Raw genomic sequence first — 13,496 nt, 5'->3', positions numbered from 1 at the left:
GCATCTCTCTGTCTCTCCCACCCACATTCTTCCTCGTGTGTCCGTCTCCCCTCTGCCACCCCAGTGTTCTCCCACCTGTAGAGCTGAGTGTCTGTGTGTGTAGCCTCTCTTTCCACATGTATGTGTCCCCCAAACCCCCACTCTCTCTTTCTCTCTCTCTCTCTCTCTCTCTCTCTCTCTCTCTCTGTGTGTGTGTGTGTGTGTGTGGTTGTAAGTCCCCTCTCTCTGTCTCTCCCTTCTCCTATACTTCTATTACTTTGGACTGAGCCAGGTGCTTAAACAGACAAGCCTATTTACATTGTCAGAGGACAGAGAAGCATGCTTCCTCTGAACTACATGCCCAGGCAATGAAAATAACCTCTCGCAATGTGTTGCTAAGATGTGGCGGGTATTACGAAGTACTTGCGTGCAAGGCAAGCCAGCTTGTTGTGTGCCCCTTCATGTTTGGACCAGCACTGCTGGGGACAGTCCTCCAACTCAATGGAAGGCTCTGCCTTGTAGCGCTTCACACATTTCTCAACTGAGTCACCTTCGTCAGAGTCGGACTCAGTTTCGGTACAGGCCACTCCTTCCTCAGCAAGGCACTGATGGAACGCCACACCTCAGTCCTATCAGGTCTGCTCAGACACTTGAAGTCCTTTAACCTAGGATCAAGGGTGGTCGCTACTCTCAGCCATGTGATGTTTGTTTTTTCCCTGCGTTTCTCCATTCTCCGTTGTGACGGTCTGTTGAAATCACTTGGCACAAAGCAGGCAGCACCACTGAGCATGAAAAGACACTTTTCTCCTCTGAAAAGTTCAGTTATGTACCTGCAACAGTAGAGTAAAGTACGTGTCCTGGGTCTTCCCTGGGGCCTCCTCCCAGTGGGGCATGCCCAGAACACCTCCCCAGGGAGGCCCCCAGGAGGCATCTGATATAGATGCCGGAGCCACCTCAGCTGGCTCCTCTTGACGTGGAGGAGCAGCGGCTCTACTCCGAGCTCCTCTCGGGTGACAGAGCTCTCTAAGGGAGCGCCCCGCCACCCTGCGGAGGAAACTCATTTCAGCCGCTTGTATCCAAAATCTTGTTCTTTCGGTCATGACCCAAATTAACACCACCAGACATAGAAATAAGTAATTAACAAATACTCAAGTTACTGTAATTAATTAGGGTTTTTTTGGGGGGGCACTTGTACTTTTAAGAGTTGTTTGTTGTTGTTGTCAAGACTGTACTTTCATTAGTGCTTTGGTATGCATTACACTATGTAATCTACTAAGTTGATTTTAGCTTCTTGTTAAGGTTTTCTGGTTTTATTATTTTTCAGTATTTTCTGACTTTTTATGGACCAAAGAACTAATCCATTAATGGAGAAAATGACTGACAAATTAATTAATAATGAAAATATTCATTATAGGAGAGAATTGAAAACAATCTTGGCAGTTGAAAAATAAGTCCAAACATGTTTGGACCTACTTTTATAAGACTGTGACAGGATTAATAGATCGTTTGAGACATTTTTTAAGAAAGAAAGTCCAGAAATCTCAGATTTCAGCTGTTAAAAAGTAACTAATACTCTGAGTAGTTTTTCAGAGGAATACTTTGTACTTTTACTTAAGTATTTTTCTGACACGAGTAGTTTTATTTGTAATTGAGTGTTTCAATAAATTAAGTTTTATAACAAGATTCAGGAACAAAGACCACGCCTCAGACGGATTCATTTCCGTACTACGAGTACTTAAGCACACCTCATCCATTTCCTCACCCTTTGACTCTGTTTCCACATTCGTGAGAGACTAGTCAGCTAAAGAAACCTACCTAACAATGGACGGAGAGCTCTTCCTGAATCCATCCGACAGCGATCAGTTCGAGGGGGACCTGTTCATTCCCGTTGTACCTGAGTCCTCCCCTTCTCCTCCCTGCCCACCACCTCAGCAGCCCCGGTTGCGGTCATCCATCCACGTTCCTCCACGCTCTCGGCATCCATGCTCCGATACTTCCAACATCGTCAGGCCTTCGCCGTCCAGCAGCTCTGGGGGTGCGGGGATCCCGGCATCGACGTTCGGGGGTCACTCCTCCTCCAAGACGGGCATCTTTGACCCGCCCGCGATCCGAGCGCTCGGATGACAGGCGAAACCAACGAGACCGTCACCTGCCCAGCCAACACTCATGCCGTCCTTACTCCCGACATATCCGAGTGGACAATCGCTCGGCTGAAGCACGCCCTCAGCCAGCGGCGCATCCCCTTCCGTTGCACCGACAACAAGGCAAAACTCTTCAAACTATTCACCGAGTCACAGCAAAGCTCCACTCGCTCTCGCCACGCTTCCCGACCTCTTCCGGACTCCCAGCGTCGCGTCGACGCCCACACGGATGACGTCATGACGCACTCCACGGCCGACGACGCCCGGCCTTCCACATCAGCCCTCTCGGAGGGCCAGGTCGTATCTAAACCAGCTCAAGCTCTCCCCATTTCAGAGCAATCTCTTCCCTCCTCTTTCCCCAAGCCTTCACTAGCAACCCGAGCACATGCATCCCTCCATCCCAGCATCCTTTCTTCTTCCCTTCCTTCTACCTTTCCTATTCAATCTTCTTTGGCCACTGTAGCTCCTCCCACCCTGATGCCCACCATCTCAGCTCCACAGACTGCTCCTATGTCCTCAAGCAATGGTGGCTCCATCAGCCAAAGCCTTCAGCTTCCCACTGTCTCTTCTTTTCCACCTCCCTTCCACCCCCCCCCCCCCCCCCCACCCCCTCCCCATAACCCACATGTAACAAACACTGTTCATCCCACTTTAAACGTACCTCTTTTTTCCACAGCTCCACCTACAGCCGGATCCCAGCACTTCCCCCACCTACCAACTTCACTTTGGCCACTGCACTACCTCCGGCACGTCCAAACGCACCCACTCGACCCTCCCCAGTATCACTCACGCTCAGGCAACAGATTCTCGCCGGTAATTATGTCGACCTTGCCCAGTTGCTACACCCTTCCGCTTGTAATCCCCATATTCCCCGGGAACTGCAAACTGCACTCGGTCCAATTGAGCTCAAACACTCACTCCCCACCCGCTCCAAAGAACTCAGTGCCATCGAATTCGCTTTCTCTTTCTCCCTGTACTGTGATACCATCTGTTCCGTTTTCCCTGAGTGCAGGTCAGAGTTGGATGACTACCTGTCACTAATCCTTGACCTTGCCTTGCGGTTTGGGGGCAATGGTTTTTACGCTTACCACACTCTTTTTGCCACGCAAGCTGCCGGTCGACTGCAGCAATTTAACCAGGGCACATACTGGGGGACACTAGACTCTGAACTCTACTGCCGGGTTTTTGCAGCTCGGTCCTCTTTGTGTTGCGATCTTTGCGGTGCACCATCTCACCCGGCCACATCATGCACCCTCACCACTTCCTTGCGGCAGGTGGTTCTCGGCCAAATGGCCGCCTGAAGTCACTTCCCTCACCCCCTCCTCTGCCATCTATGAAATGTACCCTGTCATCGTAGCCACTATCCTTTGGGGGCACAAATGGTCCAGAAAGATCCACTGTGACAATAGCGCCGTCAATTGATATTATCAATAAAGGACAGTCCCAGTGTTTAGTCATCATGCAGTTCATGCAGAGACTTACTCTGACTTCCACCCAGAACCAGTTCATCATCCGAGCTTTGCACATCCCAGGTCACAAGAACTCAATTGCTGACTCACCTTCTCGCTTCTCATTACAGAAATTCAGACAATTGGCACCAGCCTCTGACCCTCTTCTAACCCGTGTCCCACTGTTTTCAGCCACCATCCTCAACTGACCCCCCAGCTGGAACATCTAGTAACCACATCACAAAATGCAATCCTCAACAGCATCGCCCCGCGAACACTCTCCTCTTACCTGACAGGATGGAACTGCTTCAAGGCCTTCCAAGTCTCCCATAACCTTCCATTCCCCACTCTCAGCGTCCTGACACTCTCCAGTTTCATTTCTTACGCCCATTCCATCCTCAGTATCAAGTCTTCAACCATCCAGGTTTACATCAGTGGTATTAACTTCCTAGTTAAACTGTCCTCTGGAGCACCATGCCCAGCCCTGTCTCACTCCCACATCAGTATGCTACTCAAAGGCCTTCGCAAGGCCAAACCTCACCAGACACCAAAACGCTTGCCCCTCACATCAGACCCCCTCGCCCGCTGCATTGCAACACTCCGTTCAGGCTACCTTACTCCTCCCATAGACAAGGTCCTAGAATCAATGTTCCTGCCGGCTTTCTTTGGCTTCCTACGCTTTGGAGTTCACCACTTCCTCCCTTAACTTCCAACCTTCGCGACACGCAACTTTGTCAGATATTGCAATTCAGTCCACTGACACCCTGGTTTTCCACCTTAAATGCAGCAAACAAACCAGTCTGGTCCAGCGCAACTCATCTATCTCTTCCGACTAAATTCATACCTGAGTCCATACGAACCCATACGTGACTACATCAACTCAAGACTAGCCAGTCGAGCATCCCTGCAAGATCCTCTTATCCTCACTGAGACGGGCAAGGCCGTCTCCCGCTTCTGGTTCCACCGCCATTTCCGCCACATCCTGTACAGATCAGGAATATCTCCTGAGCTTTACTCTGGACATTGCTTCCGCATCGGAGCCGCCTCAACCACATCCAAGCAGGGGATCCCTGACCACATCATTAAAGTTCTTGGTCGCTGGTCCTCTCCGGCTTACCCTCCTATATCCGACACGACCTGAAAGACATCAGAAACGCCCACATGAGGTTCTCTTGGGGGCTCCATACATCAGGAGTCCGAGAGAGACGGTACCCCCACCCAGAGTCTCAACCCTGCCTGATTCCACTCCATCTTCCAGCCACCAGCTGACTCCACCGAACCTGTCCATCCATCCAACTCAAACCCCCTGTTCCCCCATCCAACAAGGTGACATTGGTTGTATGGAGGGCCAGTGCAGCTCTCAGTGGTTGTTGATTTCCCTGAACACGCTTGATCATCTCCAGGGTGCTGTTCCATCTCGTTGACATGTCCTCTTTCTTTTGACCATGTGCAATTTGCTGTTGGTCAAGTGCTACCGTGTTTGGCGGGCTATACTTGAAATGTCCTACTACCTTTCTGCATTTGACAATGCTAAGTCAAATGTACTGTTCTATAGAGACACTGTCATGGTTCGTTGAAGGCTGTGTGCAGTGCAAGGCAAATGCTCGAAAGGGAGTTGGTGGGCTGCTGTAATCATATTGCGGGTACTATCAGTAATGAGTGTGCTGACTTTATGCTCAATGTTCTACTGTCTGTCTACTTGCACAAAGTGCTCGGCACACACTTTGGCTACATGCCTCTCCTCTGTCTTCATTACAGTCAAAGCACGTGACTTCAGTTTACACTGCTGGTCAAAATAATGCACTGTTACCCCACGGTAACGTTGGTTACTGAGTGAAGCCCAGTAGGCTCCGGTGAGCGCAAATGTTGTAGCCTGCACCAACTCCTCTGCTGCTTTTGCTCACTGCTCTTCATACAAGTTGTTTATCTTTTTTAGAGTGGTGGCTCTCAAGAGTAATTCATAAATGCAGTCACTGGATGCGATCCAAATTATTTCATCCAGACCCTCATCCTCCACAATGTTAAGTGGCCTGCAAGCAGTAGCCACCCATTTAGCTATTGCTGTGGAAAGTCTTCTGCTTGTAGAGCTGGCCATGGGTTTCTCTCACACACTTTCAAGAGTGGTCTGTCGGAAGTTAGGTGTCTCAACAGGGCCGTCTGCATCAGCAGTGTGCCTAGCTAGCACATGGTATTTAAGGCTAGACTTACTCTGGTGGTAACTCGTTTCACATCAACAGAAATTCCAAATAATCTTGGCTTTATTGGCAGACCCATCTGGCAGGACTTTGTAGCTGAACTTGCCATTCAGAAGATTTTTGTCCTCATCCATTGCAGTGACATCTGAGTGGTGATGTAAAGCTTGCGACTGCAAGCTGATCCATTACTGGCAACTATTTTAAAATAAGGGTCAGGCCAAAGGCCTTATTAGGCCATGCGTTAATCATGTGCCAAAAAAAAAATAGTTACATTAAAAGGAATTTGTGTTAACGTGCTATTAATGCGTTAACTTTGACAGTCCTAGTAAGAACATGCATAAATATTGATTTTCTGTGGTATTATTACCACCATGTTTGAACTTGGACCAAGTAAGCATAAATGCTGTGATTACATTGTGTTTTCTTGCTAATAGGTCATAGTTAGAGCTCATCTGCAGGCATCTGTTTGAAAAAAATATTCAAGGAGAAATAAAAACCTTATACCTCAGTGTTTAATCTGCTGATAGTATAAGTTACTGCCAGTAACATCTATAGTTATTCTGACTACTGGAGGAAAAAAAAAGAAAGTGTTTCCTTTCAGAGGAGAAAAAAAATGCATGTATGCCAGCTTTCACTTTACCTTGCGTATGCCCAGGAGAGATGTTTTAGGCTAGGATCAACTTTTTCTTTTCAAGTTTAGACTGATATCAAGCTCATTTCTGTACATTAAGTTGCTAGCCTGGCTTTCATCAAAGTACAGAAATATGCACCTGTTAAGCTCCCTCATTCCTTCAAGCCATACACAAATCAAAATGTCTCATTTTAGATAGTTATGTTAAACTTTTCTTTGGACAGAGCCAGGCTAGTTGTTTCCTCCTGCCTCTTATGCTAAGCAGTGGCAAACCATGACTATCAGAGCTGGGACTTCAGTTCGGCCAAAACAGACCAAAAACGCAGCAAAATGGAAAAAGACTGATGGAATAAGCAACAGGTAGCTTGTGATGCATTTGTAGTGTGTAGTTGCCATATACAAAAATAAAGAGAGGGCAGCAAACACAATGATAGAATAAGTAATGTTTTTACTAGAGTTTTCTGTGCTTAAACTTGTATTAAACAGTATGTGGCAAGGGAGGGGTAGATAGGTTTGGTATGTATGGAATTGTGGTGTCAATAAGGGGAGAATAAAGAGTAAAGCAGACAACACCACCCCAGGAACAACTTTAAGGTACCTTGAAATTGTTTGTAAGGTAGATGGTAAGGCACAAAGGTTCAGTACTGAATAAAAGGCTGAGACATGTTATCACATTAAAAGCAGAAATTTTATTTATAATAAGCAAAAATAAAAGCAGAAAGCAGGGGCTGGAGCTGCTGAAAAGAAAGATGATGATTATTAATCAGAAATAACCAAAAATTAAGGTGGATAAAATTACTTTATTACAATTTACACTAAAAAAAGGCCTCGATATAAAGTCTAAAAGATTGAAGGATACAAAAGTTCTAACCCAGCCCAACATAACCAAAACTAGAGAAAATAAACTCAGCAGAGGCCACTTGTTGAGAGGCAGACTACATGGAGGGGTGCCTAGGATGCTACCACTAATCACCACAAGTGGGCACAGCAAACACAGCAGTCCTCTAAAATGGTGCAGTCTGTGGTGTCCCAGTACAACTACTCACATACAAAAGTGAAGGGATCTCACCACGGGTGCCTAGCCTCTCACCAATATGGCTCTCCGCTCCTGAAATAAAGAAGCTCACAAAAATAATTAAGAAAACAAACAAGCAGGTATCCCAGTTGGCAGCCCAAATACAAAATAACTCAAGATGGGACTCAGAACTCAACTCTTTAGGCTCTGATGAGGTAACTTACTCACCACCTCATGTGTCAAGCTCTAATGGGTGCAGGTGGGCCGGAGGGAAGTCAGCTTGTACCTGGCCAGCCAACACAGTACACTTGATAAATCAGAACTAGAGTTGCAATGCAGGTAAAATTGTGCATAAAGAGGTGCTTTTGGCACATACCTGGTGCAGACAGACAGCAGCCACAGCAGAAACAAGGCAGGAAAGGGGAGAACAAAGCCCTACAGGTGCCCTGATTAGGAGGTTGGCCAAGGGAGGAGTCAGGCCCAGGCTACATTCACTCTACTCACACTGTCTACTGCACAACTGGAGTATTCCCACCACAAGTAGATAATGGCCATTTACTCTGTTACTATTGTTTGGATAAATTATAAATAAGTCTGTGTCTGATATTAAGAGCTGTAATAATCCATATGATTCATTCTGTATTTCTTAATTCTCTGTTTCAGTACCACACACATAGCTACATGTGGCACAGATCTCCAATTCTGTTATTTCAGCAGACAGCTCTGTCTGCTGTGCTGTGCTGTTGGAAGTAGCTTTAAAAAAGAAGATTCAAGTGTCTGAAAATAGTTTTCTAACAGATTAGGGGACAAATGCAATCTCAGTCTCCTAAATAACAGTCTTTTGCAGATCCTCCACTACGCTGTGAAAGTCTGCCTTGAAAAAGGCAGCACTATCAAGTTAGCCACCTAGCAACAGCGTTGGTCTCAACTGCTTCATCTTGGATCAAGATATAGCTGGCCTTTGAGATGGCCTAAGGGGATTATTTCTGGTCCCATCCCTTGTAAATCAAAATGATTGTTTGATAAACCTGTCACTTTCTGAACAAACACACAGGCTGTGGCCTTCTGTCCCAGTGATGAAGTCCTAACCAATGAGTGAGCCAGCTCTAATCTATCTCTGCCAAGAGACAACAACAAAACATTTGATTAGATAAGTATTTTTTCTGTTTTCAGGACAGTAACGCTTTCATTTCTGACACAAAGTTGATAGAAAATGAGGTTTAAATTAGAATTAGAAGAGAATAGGCTAATAATTAAATGAAATAAATCAAATATAATTCATTTAAATCTAACATTTGAAATACTGATGTTAGGCCTTCTCTGAAGGCCTTGAAGGTCCTCAGGGTTCACATCTGATGCTAAACTAAGCTAACCACATCTTTAATCTAGCTATAAACATCACACACAGTCATGAGATTGGTATCATCTTCTCATTTAACAAATGAATAAATGCTGACCTATTCCATTAAGCTGGAACAATACTGCAGTAAAGTGAAATGCATCAGAAAAGCAGCAGCAACATCCTCAGAACCACTCACTAAGGGTTGTGGTACGCAATTGGACTTGCTTAGGTTCTTGAGGACATTTTACGTCTCTGCCAAGAGTCTTCTTCATTTCTAACTGACTAGTTGGGAGGTCCACCTATTGAACTTGTGTGACTCTGAATCAGATATCTCTCAAAGTGTTCGTGACCCCACAGAGGTTAAATACCTGACATTCCCCACTAGTCAGTTAGAACTGAAGAAGCCTCTTGGAAAAGAGACAAAATGTCTTCCAGAACCTAATCATGTCCAGTTGCCTACAATAACCCTTAGTGAATACCAGGACCTAGATGACTTAGAATCTTCACAGACATCCACAGAACCAGATTTGGACAGATGCCTGCAGACACCCTGCCTACTTTGACTGCTGTCAGAGAAACAGTAAACAGCAGACAGAGAATAGAGCACACTGTGAAATGCTGAGAGGGGCTTTAAGTGGGTAAAAGTGTAGCAGCACTTTCATGACAAAATGGACACCAAAATTGCACTGTGCCACTGGATCTGCAGAAACGCATCTTCCTCTCCATGTAGGTGGTAGAAGGTTTGTTTCCAAGTAAGCACAGGCAGACAAAATAATTATCATGAACACAACACAATGGATAATCTGTTTGTACCAGCATGGACATGAAGCTCATAGATGTCCAGGGTGGCTTTTCAGTTGTGTATGTTCTTAACCACAGGCCATGTGGTCCACAGTGGGTTTATAATACCCATCTGATCAGAGGTCATCTGTGGGCATGTCTAAATGAATTAGTGTGGGTTAATGAAGTGTTGGATTACAACAAGAGTTTTAAACCTTTTTGAACAGTATATGTTTTTAAATTGAACAAGAGATAGATAACGCTTCTAGAAAGCTGGAGCCTCTGAAAGCCTTTCATGGATCTCAACAGATCCTTTATAGACTCCCTCAGAGAACCCTTGAACATCCTCAAGATCTTTCCTCAAATGTTTAAACCCACTGTAATAGTGTTATGTATCCAGCTAAGCAGCAAAAAAAATGCACACTCAGGCCTCATCCACACCTTCATGTGTCTTTTTTTTAAAAAAGGTGCCTTTAGGCCTTTCATCTGTGCATCAATAGCATTTTAGGTCACTAAAAACTGAGCTTTTTGGTGAAGGTGAAGATTTTTAAAAACTCTGTTTTCAGTGTTATTGTGTAGAGACAGAAACCAGCATTTTTGGCCTGTAATGGCAGCGTGTGCTCCATGGTTACCCTGCTTGCTCAGTCTGAGCAGAATTTATTTGAAGCGATTAATTTAAAATAACATAAATGAACAATAAGCTTACACTGATGAAAGGTAGTCGAAAGCACAGAAGGTAAAAGTAAAGGTAAAAATTCAAAATAACCAGGAAAACACAGAAAGGGCTGGGATACTCCACACAGAGGACAACGACAAACCAGCAACTAAGGAGGGGACAGACACAAGACTAAATGCAGAGGGAGACTAACCAGGGACAGGTGGAAACAATCAGCCATCAACAAGGAGGGTGAAAAGACAAAGACAGGAAGTGAAACCAGAAACTAGAGAGAAGGCAAGAACTTCAAAATACAATAGAAAAATTCTTAACAAAAAAAACAAACCCACAACAAAGAGACATATTTTCATTTATCAAATAGTTGCAGAACAAAAAAACATGCAAACTGCATCTTGTCATTATACATTATTGTTTTAGTTATTTATTCCCGTGTTTTGAACAGTGAGAAATCATTACTGCTTTATATATATATGTATATATATAAAACACCCCGTGCAGACTCGCGATGATAAAGACAGACAGAAAAGAAAGAGTTTAACTACGTAGCCTGCTTATCCATGGTAGAAGCACAGACAGCAAGGAAAGAGGACTTAATCAACAAAATCAGAGCAAGTAAACATAATCAGATGGGAAATAATGATGATGAGATGTACATACATACATATACATATCTCTTGTTTCACTGATAAAAATAAATGAATGTATTTCTTTTGTGATTTGAAATGTTGAATCATTTTGAAATTCTCCTGATTAAGAGTTTGAGAGGCGAATAAAGGAAGTAGTACAAATTCATATTTTATTACCTGGAACTGAGCATGCTACTGAAAACAAACAGAATGTAAAAAAGAGTCTGTATTGTAAAGTATTGTCAGCAAAGACAGAACATGAACTCTGAGATTCATATGATCTAAACACAGAGTTTATTACCAGGTCATAGAAATGCACACCCCCTTCCTTCAACCTGCCTTCAACCTGCTAACCCCCCGCCCCACACACACACACACACACACATTTCTCAACCTCCATCTTTCTGGTCCTTCTCCTGGTTATGGTGTGATGGCCTGTCAGGAGACGCCTCTGAGAGGGCCAAGAGACGACAAAATCAGCTCGGATCAGACCTGATCCCTTCACACACACACACCCAGGCACAGCGGTGTGCTGACCAGTGAGCAGTGAAGAGGCCCAGTGTCGGTGTCCCACCTCATCTTCATCAGACCTCCCAGCTCTGACCCAGAATCCTCCAGATCTGCCATCCCGGCTTCCTCTGTGTGTGTGTGTCTGTGTGTGTCTGTGTTGGCATATATGTGTGTGTGCTTCCTCTGACCACATACATGATTACAGTGGTTGTGGCCCGGGCTGTGCAGGTGGTCAGAGTGAATGTGTGTGTGACATGATGGCTTTTGGCACAGTGGGCTCGCCTGCCCAGCAGCCTGACTGTCAGGCCAAATATCTGAGGGGAGAAGAAGAATGGTAGGATGGAGGGGAGAGTGAAGATTGGAGGTGAAAAATAATGAGTTCACTTTAGAGTCATTAGGCTGTTATGATGCTTCCTTTCATACCTCACCTTCTTAGATCCAGGATCAGTGGACAGTGACTGCTCCAGTACTTTGTTCCTCCAAGACAATAATATCTCACACACACAGTTACACAAGTTGTTTGTGGACTTGGACAACTTATCTCTTGGATAAGTGATAAGTGACATGTTCATGTTACCTGTTGACCCTGTGATAGAGAAGTGGACTGTTCTGGGTGGATCATGTGGCCCAATACACACTGCGATAGCTTATCATTTTCAGTGTTTTCCTACATTTGCCAGAATTCTTTTCACCAGCCACAAGAAATAGGCCATGGACTTTATCCAGCTGGGTTCCATCTCGAAATGGAAAATGAGACAAAGTGGGAAAAGTTTCAAACAAAATATTCCCCTCAGCTAAAGGGGTTCATTTCTGAGGAAATACTTAAGTGGGTAAACAGTTAAAGAAATCATAAGGAAATCATTGTGTTGATTTTATGCATCTCATTTTTTCTTAAGGCATCCTTAGATGAACTTTTGGTATTCAAGATTTTATTGTTTTGTGAAAAGTCCTAGTAAATGGCATACACATGTGTACAATTACGACGTATTTTTGTTTACTTAGATGAACTTTTGAGGGAACCCTTAGTGTAAGTACTGGACACTATGTGTACCCCATAGGATCCTGTGGCATCACTACTAACCCACTGTGGTCCAAAATGCAATTTACACAGTGTGATGTGTAAAAGCCTCCAGTATATGTATACTGAGGCTGTTAAATTTTGAAATGGAAAAAAAACTAAGAACCTTAATATTCATGGGTCGTTTTTAAAAATAATTTGGGGGACTTTCCAGTCTTTATTTCATAGCACAGCTCTAGAGTGACAGGAATGGGGAGGAATCAATGCTGCTGTTGAGGACGCTATACATTGAGCACACACTCTTCCAGGGTTATTTTTAAAGAAAGAGAAGGAACAGTGTAATTAGTATTGTGAACAAGGTTAACTTTTTTGTGGATACCATAACCATATCAGACACTATGTTTATGTCCTTAATCATGTCTGGAGGGGATCTTTACTTCTACAATTACTGTTTTTGTCCAATTTTTTACATAAGAAACAAGTTGTAAAAGACTGGCATATCATCAGCCATTAAGTTGATATAGTGAACATGTTAGCAAACAGTTGATTATTTCCACATCCAGCAGTTAAGGTGCAACCTGATAATTTAATTGGACTGGCGCTTGTGTCAATCTGATGAATATTAGTTCAATAGTCACTCTCTTTCCACTTTCCACTGTTTTTGGTCTCCACCAACTCCTGAGGGATATATCTGGTTCTTAAGCTTATAAATGCTCTGCTGTGTTCACCACCTAGTCTCTGTCTGGGTCTGCTGCTGAACATTTAGTGTACACTGGGTTTTGACAGCTGGTTCTCAGAAAACAGCTGCCTGTTTCAGTCCAAAATGATACAGTGAGAGTAGCAGGGGTGAACCAAAACAGTGAAGTTGCAGCCAGACAGCCAAACCATTAGCTGAAAGTCACTCTAACAGCCCTAACACATGATCGGCAGTAAAAACGCTTTGCACTAGCTGTCCCATTGGTTTCCTATGAAGACAGCAGTGGCACCTGACTAAGTGGCACCGTCACCCCTGTGGGTAATTTGAACTTTGACCTTGTTAGCTGCTGACCTTTCAAAGTGCACCCAATGAGATAACAGCTGTGACGACACAGGCAGAAGAAATGTTTGAAGTGACGCAGACAGAGGAGGGAGAGAC

At 44.4% G+C, this 13,496-nt stretch overlaps 1 pseudogene; it reads right to left on the bottom strand.

Annotated features, from left to right (window-relative positions):
* Window positions 1–252: 252 nt before the first annotated feature.
* On the bottom strand, window positions 253–910 carry LOC146311415 (uncharacterized; annotated as a pseudogene).
* Window positions 911–13,496: the final 12,586 nt, after the last annotated feature.

Source organism: Lutjanus erythropterus, chromosome 18 (genome assembly GCF_056507025.1).
Source record: "Lutjanus erythropterus isolate fLutEry1 chromosome 18, fLutEry1.hap2, whole genome shotgun sequence".
Classification (NCBI taxonomy): domain Eukaryota; kingdom Metazoa; phylum Chordata; class Actinopteri; order Lutjaniformes; family Lutjanidae; genus Lutjanus; species Lutjanus erythropterus.
Note: the sequence above shows the minus strand (reverse complement) of the source record. Positions and strands in the feature narration are given on the sequence as shown.